Source organism: Podarcis bocagei (genome assembly GCF_964188305.1).
Source record: "Podarcis bocagei genome assembly, chromosome: 12".
Taxonomy (NCBI): Eukaryota; Metazoa; Chordata; class Lepidosauria; order Squamata; family Lacertidae; genus Podarcis; species Podarcis bocagei.
The window spans coordinates 10,305,254-10,319,452 of NC_138137.1; the positions used below are offsets into that span (position 1 = coordinate 10,305,254).

Below are 14,199 nucleotides of genomic sequence, written 5' to 3' on the forward strand. Positions count from 1 at the left end.
GCTGCAATTTAGCCTTGCCTTTTCACTCACCTTTTCTATTTGTGGCTGCAACGTCTCTACCAGCAGTTTATCTTCTTTCAGCTTTGGTAGAAAACTGCCTTCTTGTACCACCTTTGTTTCTCCTACAAGATCTCTACTCTCACTCCTTGCACACCTGCTTATACTTGAACCCTCTTAGCCTATCCTACAAACTCTGAACACCTGCTTGCCACAGTGAGGCAAACTGATCCACCTGTATACTCCTTCAAACACCCTGCTGAATTCCCACATGCCTTTATCACTAGTATTTGGCAATGCCTCTAAGCCAGAAGTCACCCATATGATCTATATATCACTCCCAACACACACATATATACAGAGAAGATAAATTGAATATAGGTCTCTAATTCTCCATGTCTGAGGACATTCAAAGTTACAGCCTAGCTATTAAGGGGGGCTGGGACAGCTCATTATGTCAAAAAATATAAAATCACCCTAAATGCAAAGAATCTGGTTTCAGTTTTCACAATTTTGATGCTTCCTTCCTTCCTTATATTAAGAAGGAGGATATCTTTCCTGTTTCCTGTCCTGTCTTACACTACATATTCATTTGAACAGAAATCCTTCCATGTACATACAGTGGTGCCCCGCAAGACGAATGCCTCGCAAGACAAAAAACTCGCAAGACGAAAGGGTTTTTGGTTTTTTGAGCAGCTTCGCAAGACGATTTTCCCTATGGGCTTGCTTTGCAAGACGGAAACGTTTTGAAAGTTTGTTTCTTTTTTCTTAACACCGTTAATACAGTTGCGACTTGACTTCGAGGAGCAACTCATAGCACGCAGTGTGGTAGCCTTTTTTGAGGTTTTTGAAGACTTTGGTGATTTTTGAAGCTTTTCCAAAACTTTCCCGACACCGTGCTTCGCAAGACGAAAAAAATCGCAAGACGACAAAACTCGCGGAACGAATTAATTTCGTCTTGCGAGGCACCACTGTATTTCCTATAGCTCCAAATATAGCAAGAACTTTTTTAGATCTTGGAGGTACTTAAGCACCACTGATGCTGTAAGTTACAATTCGCATTAGAAAATATCTCCTATTAATCGACATCAGAAGTTAAATGTTAGCATTCCTTTTCAATTTGCCCTTGTTAAAATCCTGTGTCAATGGAAGTCAATCATACTGCAGCACTCCTCCTGGGCTATTAAAATATCTATCAATATGAATTGTAATTAGAGATGGCTAGTTTTGTATGATCTTGCTGTATCCTACCAAGAGTTAACCTTTTCTCAAAAAACCCCCACTTAGAATATGGAGCGGGGGGGGGGGGCTTACAAAACTGTTGGAAGAAAATTCAGATTGTGTTCAGGAAATTACATATGTTAGATCAAGGCCATGTAAGAGTAAACGCATTTGCCTTTCATCTTGAAATTACATATAAATGAACAAGTTTGCCATGTGTTTTTATTGTTGTTTGCATTCATTTCTGCATTAAAATGAGCAGGAGGTAAGAAACACATTAAGAAATCTGAAACTGAAAGAGATATAAGACTGCAACAGACTATCCCTCCTGTTTTGCAGGATAGACTGTAGAACTGAAATGAATTCATATAATCAGATGTAGATTTGTAATTTTGAAGTGATATTTTGAATATATATATATATATATATATATATATATATATATGCTTTCGTAGATTTTCACGGGTACAGGAATGCAGGTTTTGGTGTCTTCGGGTGTCTTCCCGTGTAAGAGTTGGGGTGTCTAGGCGACGTTTCGACGAGGTCTCACTCGTCATCTTCAGGCTGGTGCTTTCGGCTTCTTGTTACTGGAACAGACCTCGTCGAAACGTCGCCTAGACACCCCAACTCTTACACGGGAAGACACCCGAAGACACCAAAACCTGCATATATATATATATATATATATATATATATATATATATATATATATATATCTCAGAACAATGAACTAGAAATTTGAAAATCTAAAATTCACTGTGTCAGAATGAGTCCATAAGATGTTTCTGTTCAGAACTGATGCTTTGGAAGTTAGCAGATTTGTCAGATTCCAATTTTTACTTCAGCGGAGCTAGTAATGGATCAGACATTATGGGCCAAAGATATGCAAACTGCATAGGTTACAGCCATAGCATCAATATTTTGGTTAAATTGCATTGTAATGTTGAATTAAATATAATATTTTGTGAGTCATAAATAAGCACATCTTGATAAGTTGTGCTCGCCCTCTCTTCTAAACTAGCTCCCTGAAGAAAAGGTTTCGGTCCCATTTCTCTTTGGGAGCAATCCCTGATGGGAACTGTTGCTGCAGTAAATTGATGTGCATATAAACATGTTACAACATTGCATAATCCAGTATCTTCTATATGCTTCCTCTTTCCTGTAATCATGGGTATCATTTCATATTCCAGGAGTATAAAATGTTTTAAGAGTAGTAAGAGTCTCAGCAAAATCTAAAGTCATGGGATTATATAATTGTAGTCGAGGGGATCCCAAGGGGCATTTAATCCAACCTCCTGCAGTGCAGGAAAGTCCTAGTTTTAGAGATAATCAATATTAAACGGGAGGGCAACTGTTGCAGTTACTTCTTTATATCCCGTAACTACAGCAATGTTATCAACAAGGGTCAATGTTCATACCTCCTGAATAGATCTGTTTCATCATTTATAACAAAAGTCATTAAGCAATCAGTACGTTGGCCAGAAATATAAGCATGCTCCCCAAATAATCACATGTGATCCAATATATCTCCCTTCCCTAAATGTGCCCCTGCTGGCGCACATGCACATAAACATACATAGCTTGATTTGACATCATTTCAGCACTAAGTTGAGGGTTTAAAGCAAGTCAACTAAAGAGCACTGCATTGTATTCATGGTTTTTCCCTACTAGGTTCAAGATACTGGATTCCACATTAAAAAAGCCCATGACAAGAATATCATAGGAAAATGTTTCTCCCATATAACATACCCCCTTGGGATGTGCTCTGGAGAACAATTCTTTCAGGTGTGTCTAGTGAAGTTCTCCTCAACACAGATAGAGTATTTTCACTTATTTCTCTGATATCCTCATGGGACAAGCTCTCAAGAAAGCTTGTGTATATTCTTGGAGTGTGCTGCATTCCAGCTTTTTGTTGCTCTTAACAGTTACCATTTTTAAAAAACAACAACATGTTTTTAATTGTATTTTATTGTTATCAATTGACTGTATTATATTGTTTTACAATGTGACTTTATTATTGTTGTATGCCACACGTTGAAGGCTGTGTTTGGTGGAAATGAGACGTATAGAGTTTGATGTATGAATGAAATATCTATCTGTGGCAGTTGGTGATTGGTTTACATCAGGGGTGTCAAACTTCCAAGAGACTGCGATCTACTCCCACTATAAATAAACTGGCAGTGATCTACCCATTGGATTGACCAGAGTTGTTCAGCTTTTTGGGGGGAGGATGACCAGAGCTGTTGACCTTTACTTTTTTGGTCGATCAATCACCACCACGCGATCAACCAGGATCGACCAGGGACATCCCACGATCGACCGGTACATCACCATCGACCAGGTGGACAGTCCTGGTTTACATGAACAGACTCCCAAAAAAGTGAGAACAGGATTGCAGACTTAGTCACATATGCAAGACACTGCTTGATGCGACTTGAAGCGATGAACAACTAAGCATGAAATAGTCCCTAGTCTTAAAATGCACACTCTATCAGGGTGAGCAAGATGCCTGGTTCTAGGTGAGAGGACAACACCCTTCTGTTCAGGCTCCTGTTCAGTTGCCTCCGCCTTTAGTTCTGTCTCCTTCCACAGCAGATCAAAGCCCTTCCCAGCCTCCACTGAAGCATGCCTCTACAGGAAGATGTGTCTGCCAAGGCAGATTGGCATACCTGCTCCCCCTTTCCAAGTGGCTGAAGTTGGGGCAGAGAGGGGAGACATCCTGTTCCTACAAACCAGGCTTCCAGCATTTCATAATAGCTGGTCTTTCACACATTTCTAGTCATGCATTAAGTAGAAAGCACATAAGTGGGCAATCGCCTGAATTTCAGGCTTTGGATTGTTTCCCTTAAATGCCACATAAAAACACATCTAGTGGCTCAAACATTCTGTTTCAATGAGTGAAGCAAGTATATTTTTCTTCCAAGGGAAATTGCCAAAAAAAATCACTCTTACTAAGCCATTCCTCTTAAAACCTAACAGATTGATAACCTCGTAAAAATGCATCCTGTAAATTTCAAATTTCAATTCCCCCACCCCTCCCACAGAGTGGTAGCATCTGAGTGGAAGTCACCATATGACTAAGGGTTATAGCCAATAGCGGCTTCTGTGCACAGAAGGAGGGAGGTGATTTTCACCATTTTCCCTTCCCTGTGCCCTTTCCCAAAATCTGCCCTGGGAAGTTGGGGGTTCCTTTGGTATAGTAGAACAGGGGAAGGGGCCACATGGCATGGGGAGGGGCTGAATGGGAAAGGAGGAATGCCTCCCTCCTTTCATTCACAGAAGCCTTTGATGGATCAAATAACTTTTTTGTGATTGAAATTACACCTTTGGCCACATTCCTGAGCTGCAGACTGCTCAGTCCTCAGAATGATTTATTCAACATGTGTCCAATCTGCAGGTCAACCCATTATCAGACGGCATTAAGACTGAGGTGGTCTAAATGAGGTAGCTGATCTCAACCACTTATTTTTCAAAGTGTGAAGGCCATAGCACCTGCTGGCAGGTAAAATGTAGATTTCACCAAACAAGCACCTCATTCTCCACTGCCCATTTTTTGCTGAACTTATTTAAGAATTAGATTATGAGAAGATTTAATGTAGGTTTTGCTAGAAGCCAAGCTAAAGGTCAACTTTAACTATAGTTTCATTTGCTAAGTCCAAAACATTAATAATTATGAATAGTGATAGATTTAAAGGATTGTATTAAAGTTCTATTCCTTTAAAGGTTCTTTGATCCAGCAGAGTTAGTGGAAAGGGGGCTATTTTCCCTGAATCCCCCTTCCCTCTGCAGCTTCCTATGCCCACCCCAAATATGTTCAAGGGGATTGGGAGACCCTTCAGTACAGTGTGGTAGGTGGAAATTGTGGAATTTCCATTATTCCATAATTATGAAATTTCCATAATTTCACACACACCCTTTTAGCTCATCAAATTCTCCACTGGATCAAAGAGTTCTCCATCAGTGGATGGACACAATTGGGTACAATCCATAGACATATTTTAAAGACAAATACATCTTCATATGAGAAAGATTGTAGGTACAATAAGACTAGGTAGAAAGTATAGACTCAGCATACCGAACCACATGCTGGAACCTCTCAAAGGAATCAGGGTGCACGCTACAGAGCCAGGATTCTGATTAAGTTGCTAGGTGCAAGGAAACCTGTTCTGCTTATGGGTACTACCTCTTTGTTACCCCAATCCAGTTACAAAAGCACCTGGGAACCAGAGAGAAAAAGAAAGAAATGTAGAAGATCAACAGAAGTAGAAGAAGGCAAACTGAAGGAGAGAGAAAAGGGGCCAAGCACTAGAGCAGGCACCCCCAAACCCGGCCCTCCAGATGTTTTGGGACTACAATTCCCATCATCCCTGACCACTGGTCCTGTTAACAAGGGATGATGGGAGTTGTAGTCCCAAAACATCTGGAGGGCCAGGTTGGGGGATGCCTGCACTAGAGGCTTGGTGATCGGTCCTTTCTAGGAAAGGAACACGCTGTAACTCACGGGTAAGGCATATGTTTTGCATGAAAAAGGTCCCAAATTCAGTCCCTGCTATCTCCTGATCTGACTTGATATAAGTTCACCTTCTATGGTCCTAAGAAATTTTCTTTAAAATGATGGCATTTTGTAGGTTACTCTTTTTCCTTATGTAGTCATGCCTCCAATATTAGCTAAGACTAGAAGAAGTTATCTGGCTTTGGGGGTTAATGTTTGGCACAAACACCAGATGCAGCTGTATTGTGTAACCTGGAAGGCAGAGAGAAGCTGCACGATTTTGTTGTACTCATTTCTTTCCAATGAGGAGAATCGAGACAGAGACCAAAAAACCCTCCTAAGTGATCTTTTTGTGTTTTGGAAGCTTTCCCAAATGACCATTTAAGTTTGCTCATTAGGCTCCCAAGTTCCAAAAGCCTTAGTTTAGAAAAAGGCAGTGGCCTAATAAGACTTTCCATTCTACTGCAGATGTAATATTTATGAAATGATTATAATGTCCCTGCCGCTGATTTGTGGGCAACAGGCTAAAATGCAAGCACATTAACAAGCAAAAAGGTAAAGCTTTTCTACTGCCTTCTTTAAAAATAAAAAATAAAAACACCTGTGACTCATTTTTGAGAAAGGAGGTGAAGGGAGGTGCTCCTCTGCAGATAACTGTGTCCAGTTCATTGACAACATATTCCTTTTACCATGCCAAAGATGTGAACATCCTTAGTCAATGCAGTTTTGGTATAGGGCTCAGTTGCATTGTTCTTTATTGTGTTGGCATAATTCGCTTGTGCTCCAAGCAAAATATGAAAATCATATGAGAAAAACAAATTAATATTTCAGTATATTTTGCTTGAAGCACAAGTTATATTGAGTTATATTGGTGAGAAAAAAAAATTATAGTCTTTATACACAGGTTTTAAAGAATACACGATCAAGAACTACGAATAAACTAAAAGAAAAAGGAAAAGGATTCCTGATACCTTATTTTCATCTGGATTCACTTGGGGTTTATATTTAAAGAGGTAATTGCCAAAATGCCAAAAAAAGAGAGAGGAAAAGATGAGTCCAAATATTAATGCAATATCTCCACTAAATACTGCTTATGATTATGTCAAATTACCTGTCTCGAGGCCAGCTATTTAAAATAGAATATCTCACATTTGAACAAACTGTTTATAGGTTTACTTGCTTTCTTAAGATAAGAGACCATTGTTTTTAAAACAATAAAAACCAGGGTGTGATCCAAAGTAAATCAAGTCTTGTTGGAAGAGACCATACTTGTGTTTACATCCTTTTGGGTGCTGATATACTCAAAATACAATTTCAACCATCCATATACAAAACCTTAATACTCAGGCATCTCTTGCACAGTATTGGAAAACTGTACTTACATCATGGCAATGATTCTACATTGAAGACATCTTAGGGGAAATTAAAAGTGCCTAATGTGGAAATAATGTAAATGCTTCTAAGACATTAAGGTTTCTTTTGCAGTTATCATTTTGTATGCATTCTTTAGATGACTATGACAGTTGAAATGGTGCCATCACAGAATTTTTGCATGAAACACTGTGCTCAACTAATCAATAAGAGCAAAAAAAAAAAATAAGTTCATAGTATTCTAATCACTGTAGTTAACCTTTAGAGATTCCTCGCCCCCCAAAAACTGCTTCACATGAATGCAATCCTCTAAGAGATTATTTTTGGTAATGCAGTTCTTTCTAATCATTCAGAATATTATCCTAAAAAGTAACCAAAATGATCATTTAGGAAACATATTTGGCTAGATATGTTCCCACTCCAATAAGCTATGGTTCTCCCTTCAGAAAGCAGTCTTGCTATATTATGCCACTCTTATACTCACTTCACTATGTCTTGCACTATGAACAGTGTAAACAATATCACTTGGCCCAAGGCAGATGTGGCTCAACAGAGTCCAAGTAATTATAAACAGTGGAACAGATCTGTTGGTACTGAGGTTTACCATTTCCTGTGCTGTATGGTAGAGAACTGGCCAGTCTCAGACTGACTAATCTCCTGCTTTCAGTGAAGTGGCTCATAGATTTCCAAGATCATCGCATCTTACAATATTTCATACTAATAGCATCTATATAAGCCATGGTAGTTAAATGGCATCTCCATGTTCAGAAGCAGTGTAATTTTGCACACATAAATGTGGAAGAAAACTACAGGACGTGGCTATCACTTTCATACCCTGCTTTGGTTCCTGAAATATCTGGCTGGCCACTATTAGAAAGAGAATATTGGACTAGAAGGGTTTTGATTTGATCCTGCAAGACTACTCATCTGTTCTTACATGGTGCAGAAACCATCTATAGTCCAGATCACCTACTCTTTGGGCATAACGTCAGGCAAAAAAATTATTGAATTGTGCCCTTTCTCTGAAAAGTAAGTCCAAACAGGATTCCTCTTAAACCCATAGTTCCAATCTAAAACAATGAAAAATATGTCTGAATATTATATAGTTATTTTGCTTCTGCCCTCTCATTCTTTGCATTAGTAAGAAAAGGGGGGAAATCAATTTGTGTTCCCTAGCTAGACTTACGATACTCAAGGGACATTTCACTCTTTTAGCGAACTCCCAGAAAGATCAGTTCTTGATCCAATGAAAACTGCCAAAATTACATTTCAGATTGTTTAAGTAGATTTTTTTGCCCATTGTTGTGGAGCTGGGTGTGCATAAAATATGACAACTAACCTATTGCAAAGTCAGATAACCTTGTCACATATTCTTAGCTCCTAGACTTTATGGCATTTTCTGGCACTTTGATGCCCATAGCAAATTTCCAAACCTAGACTGTTCCGGTCACATTCTAGAACTATGACAGACACCCTTCTCCTTTTATATTAACTAAGCTGTTCTCATTGTCCCCAGTTAACACAAGGACCTTTCTCCTTCCTTTTAGCATAAATGCCCATTTTGGAAGGGATGGGTAAGAACAACATATGGTAGCTTCTTTCTCCTTGACAATCATGGTCGATAGTTTAAAAGATCTAAAACTCATTCTCTAGACAATTTATAGTAAATACTGCATAAAGTAGCCAGTCCTCCAAAAATGGATACATCCTTATGCCTGGGCAAATGGAGAAGTGTTAATGCGTTATCTGAAAACAATGTATTTGTCTGATGATCTGAGACAAGTAATTATTTGTCCCAGTTGGCTACTCTGGAATTGCCCAGTCAAATCCCAATATATCTTCCATATACAATTTTCTGATCAGTTTTATATCCTTTCACCTGAATCATATCTGCAGATACCCAAGGTTTAGGAACACCCTGTAATGTACAGACACTAATATTCTTGTGAGCATACACACGCTCACAAGCCTTCATATTGCAGAAGGGTGAGTTACTATCACATATAGGGAGTAAGCCCCATTTAATTAGCTCACACTTTGTTTCAAGTAAACACCCAACAGACTTCGAAACTTGATTTAGACAGGTAACACTTATTTATGTCACTTAAGCCAGATTTAGTCAACAAGGATAACACACACACAAATTAAGATGCACATTAGCACTGGTTCACAGTACTGAAATGTTAAACATTATGTAGAATAAACATTTATAATACTGTAGGTAGAGAATACAGAACAAAAATGTTTTTACATGAAACACTAGCCTATTTATACAACAGACAGAACTTCTGAAAATACTTCAGATGCATGCATCAGATTTATGAAATGATACTCTAACAATGTGCACACATGTCATTATGTTGACCTTCCATGCAAATTTACAATTTGCCTTTTGTTTAATCCATAAATACCACCAGAGGTTTGCCGCTGTTACCTTCTGTGAATACCAGAAGCAAGGATTATGAATGACAGAAATTGAATAAACTTCAAAGTCTTACACAATCATAGCATGATAGTGCAATTGACACATATAGAATTGCCTATATTAACAAAATTATTTAATATTGCTATTCCAGAAAATATTTATTAGCAAAATTTTTTTTGGGGGGGGAAACAGTATTAATATATGTTTGTACAACATAAAATAACCCAGATGGAGCAACAACTTTCCATTACAACTTCAAAATATCTTTCATTTAAGTTATCCCGCACACACTCCCCAAGCACTGAAAATATTTGTTAAAAATATACTGTATTAATACTGCCTAGCATAATAACATAAATGGAATTGGGAATGATGATTCACCACAACCCGCAGACCGCTTTTACCTTTGCAATCTTTTTCTTTTTTCCCCCCAGTAGCCATAGCCAATCATTGCTCTCCTCGTCCATTATGCTTCTTTATGGCAGAGTGAGATGCTTCTTCATTAAGTAGTGTTACAAATAGAACACACCCGAACTCCCAAGTGGAGAATGCTCTAACGACGCTAAGGCTACAGTTCTCAAGGCAACCAGGCTCAGTTGGAAACTGAGAGCAAAGTCAATGTAAGATTAGTTATTTGCAAGCCTTAATTGCACATTGCAGCTTGCCCTCAATCCACGATGAACTCTCTTAAGAAGAACGATATTCAGTTAAATTTTTAAGCAATGCAGATAAAAAAGCAAAACAAACACAAAACACAAGTTTTACTGTTCTTATACTTAAAGCAACATAAAATGTTAGGTTTTTTTAAAAAAAAAATGTACAGCACAACAGACAAGCCAATCCAGTTAGTCATAAAACAATATAGTTCTCTTGTTGCCTTACACAATATGGACAATTGTAACACTGATGGATTTAAACACAGCAGCAGAAAAGGGGAAAGCATACAGTTCAGAAAAATGCTTCTGGCTCACAGAGTTCTGGATGAAATGGTACTTTTCGCAAAGAAGAAGAAGAAAAAGTTGTTCTCAACATGAACCTGGTTGTACAACAGAAGAATGGTGGAACAAACCCATGCTTTGTTTATCCCCAAGAAAACAAAGCATCTGGTGGATACAAATGTTCAGATAAAAGTGTAACATAATAGCAATGAAGTAACTGCAAGCAATGAACACAGCAGAGTTCAGACAGCTGACTTTTAATTTCAGATACTTAAATGAGATACAGCAAGCTGCAAAGCTATTTCTTCCATGACATCATATGGATGCTAACCCAAATGTACTACTTTCTACCAAATCAAAACACGTAAGCATTAGGAATACCTGAAAACAACACAAGATGCTTTACTGCCTTTCTGACAATTTTAAGAAAGTTTTATGCTTTATTCCCCCCCCCCTTCTTTTACACACTATCTGGAAACCACTAGTGCTAAGGAAATATTCCGATAATCATAATGGCAAAAGACAGCTGAAATTACCATGCTTCTCCAACTCCATTGTCAAATCAAAGCATCTTTTTTGAAGTTTTCCTATCATCTGGGATCTGATCTCTGGCGTGAGGGTGGGATTTCTTGAGCTGTCATTTTGAGAATGCTCCCATGTTGCCAACGCGTCCTGAATCTTATCAGGGAAGCGATGCTTCCAACAGATTTCAAACCACCTACCCAAACCTGTGCGATTTCCCCATCGCTAGCAGTTCTGCCAGTCACTTCCAACCTCGCTCCTAAATTATCCGCCATCTGTTATTTACTGCGCAAGTGGAAAGCGGGAGATGAAGCAGCACGTTCATAACAAGACGCGAGACGCGTGTCTGTGGGGCACGTATGTTTGGCAGAGAGGATCGTGGCTCAGTGGGGAAACTTTCTCAGCGCCTGCCTGTATTTATTCTCCCCGGGAAACCCAGCCCACCTTTCCAAAACACACGCATAACCGATGCAAGGATGGTGTCGACACCCCACCACCCACGAGCCCCCCCTGCGTGGAAAAGGCATCTTCCGGAACCTCGCGTCGACCTGGGCAGAAGAACTCCCTAAAAATGCTCAGCCCCAGCACCATTCGCTACAAACCTCGGATCCCTCCGAAAGCGAGCACGGGAAAGACACGCGTCAGAAGCTCCACACAACCATCTGGCCGCGCGCTAGACCCACCCTGCCTGCCTGCCTCCCTGCCCGCGCTGATCGATCGCAGAGGCGCGAGAGGCTTCGGGACAAGCGAGACAAGAGGCGGGTGCGAAGGCAACGAAGACACGCGCGCGTGCGTCCACACGTAGGCGGGGAGGGGGTGGTTAGCGGGGAGGGGGAGGTCGCTTGGCGTTTACCTGCAATGGACGCGGCACCGGCTTCTTGGCGGAGTTTGGGGCTGCTCGGGCTGCAGGGCAGGGCGCTGCTACAGCGCGACGCCTGCTTTCCGGGAAGGCATGGTCTGCTTCTCCTCCTCTTCCTCGCACTCTGGCTCCCGGGGCGGCGAGTCCTCCGCTCGCCTCACACTCTCTCTCCCTCCCTCACTTCCCCGGCTCCTCCACGCCCCGCGCCCCTTCCGCCTCCCCTCGGAACTTCGCCTTTATTGTCTCGGCCGCTCGGCTCCCTCACGCCCCGCCGCGCCGCCCGCCTTCTCCCGCTCTGCCTCCGTTCCCCTTCCCCTCAGACTGAGCCGCCCGCCCGCCCGCCTTGCCTTCCTTCCCCCTCACGAATCCCGTCCTCCTGCCGCCGCCGCCGCCTCCGGTCGCTTTCCTCCCGCCGTGTCGGCCGCCTCTATTTCTGTCCGTCTCCCACCCCTCCCCTCGCGCGCTGCCTCAGCCTGTGGCCCAACCCTTCGGCGGCTGGCGGGCTCCTCGGCGTCCTCCGCCCCGTCGTCCCCTCCGTTCAACTAGCACTGGCTGCTGCTGCTGCTGCTGCCGCCTCCCCTTCTTCTTCTTCTTCTTCTTCTTCTTCTTCCCCCTCAGCCTCGCCTCTCCCCGCCCACGCGGCCCACCGGAGACAACGTGCCAGGCGCTCGCCCTCCTCGCCGGCTCGGCTCTTAGCGCCTCTCGCGCTCCCGCTCATTCTGCCGGCGGCGGCGGCAGCAGCAGCAGCAGCGGGAGAGCTGCTGACTCTGCCGCCGCCGTCTTTATCACGGGGCGGCGGCGGCTGCCTGCTGGCCTCTCTCCCCTCCTGCTCCCTAACTCCACGAGCAGAGACGCGCGCACGGCGCGGCGGGCTCCTGGCTGCCTCATAAATGTGTGTGTGTGTGGTGTGTGTGTTTTTGCCGGCACGTTGTGTCATCCATTCGCCATGCCCCCCTCCCCACTCAAGCGCTCGCGCCCGCCCATCCTCAGCCTGTAGCTGTGAGACACAAAAGCCACACGAACAGCGCTAATAAGGAGAAGCTTCATTAATCTCTGGCCGTTTTTCTCCAAATATGCCCCCAACCATTCAAATGTAGAGTTGTTGTTATGGATTGCGGTTTTTTTAAAACAACAGCAACAACAACAGGGTTTTGCTTTACCTCAGCAGTTAAGTTTTAAGCAGGGTTGTGGGGGAGATTTTGTATGAAGCCTCCCCCCCCCCAAGATTCATTTGGGGAATAATTTGCATTTCTCTGTGTGCCCTGTTTTAAAACGGATGCTTTTTATTTTGGCAGACCTTGCATAGCAGCCCACAGATCTAAACACTGGAGTCCCACAGGACTGATGGCTTGGGGAGGGCGGCGAAAATCACCTGGCCACCCTAGAGATGCAAGATGTGGGTGGGTGCACATGTTTGCATGAATCTCTCTCTCTCTCTCTCTCTCTCTCTCTCTCTCTCTCTCTCTCTGTGTGTGTGTGTGTGTGTGAAGGGCTGAACCCTTAATAATGCAAATACAAGGCAGAGAATCTGATGGATGGACTGAGCATGTCTTGTTTTGAAATATTCCAAATCCACAGATCCCGAAGAGGCAACAAATAGGGCAGCTCCTCCGTATTCCCTTACTTTTGAAGTTTTCGACTGGCAGTCTCATCATCCGTCCTTCCATCCCTCCATCGTCTCAGTACCTGGCTTCAGTCCTGTTTCTTTTAAGCATGTTGCTGTGTGCAAACCTGACACACAATATGAAAATGTGATAATTGGCGCTCATCTTGCTGATGCACCACTTATTTGCCCAGCCGAATAAATCCAGAGCGCTCGTTCTCTGCCCAGCTGAGGAAGGGGCATTCACCTCTTTTTTGCTAGGTGGATATTAATATGTAACAAAATTATAGCTGCTGCAGCCCCAGATGTAATTGCTATAGATCATTTCCAGCAGTCCCAGAGAGCTAGCTGCTGGGAAACGGCATGGTTTAGTGAGTGCCTTGTCACCCCAACACACCCCACTAGAATAATCGGAAAGGAGGCAGAAACGTTTAATACCACTAGCTGCAGTTATTAAACCCATCACAGCAACGAGAAAGAGGAAACAGGCATATTGCATACACTAAGGTAAGGAAATGTTTTCACCCTCTTCTGCCCAGATGAATCAGAAGGAAAGGTATGTTTCTGATAGCTCTTAAGTTTGCTAAAAATAAATAGGTAAAATGTAAGTGTGTGTGTGTGTGTGCATGTACACATTTGTATATTACAATTGTGTGTTTCCGGAAGGATCGCAGCTTTTCAAAGCTGAGAAAAATGCAGGAGACCACAAACCAATAAGGAACTACATAAATGCAGTAGGAGGCAGCAATTACATCCTTTATGAAGCTTTTT

The 14,199-nt window shown here is 42.2% G+C and overlaps 1 protein-coding gene across 14 annotated transcripts in view; it reads right to left on the reverse strand.

The window, feature by feature from the left end:
* The window catches only part of ARPP21 (cAMP regulated phosphoprotein 21), a 248,662-nt gene that overhangs the window by 161,215 nt on the left and 73,248 nt on the right, over positions 1-14,199 (reverse strand). For 3 of the 14 annotated variants that reach the window (XM_081164487.1, XM_081164486.1, XM_081164478.1), the window contains exon 1: positions 11,820-12,698. The exons of 2 other annotated variants lie outside the window; for them this stretch is intronic. The gene's annotated coding sequence lies outside the window, so the exon portion shown is untranslated. 9 more of the 14 variants (XM_081164480.1, XM_081164490.1, XM_081164491.1 and 6 more) reach the window with 9 other exon arrangements.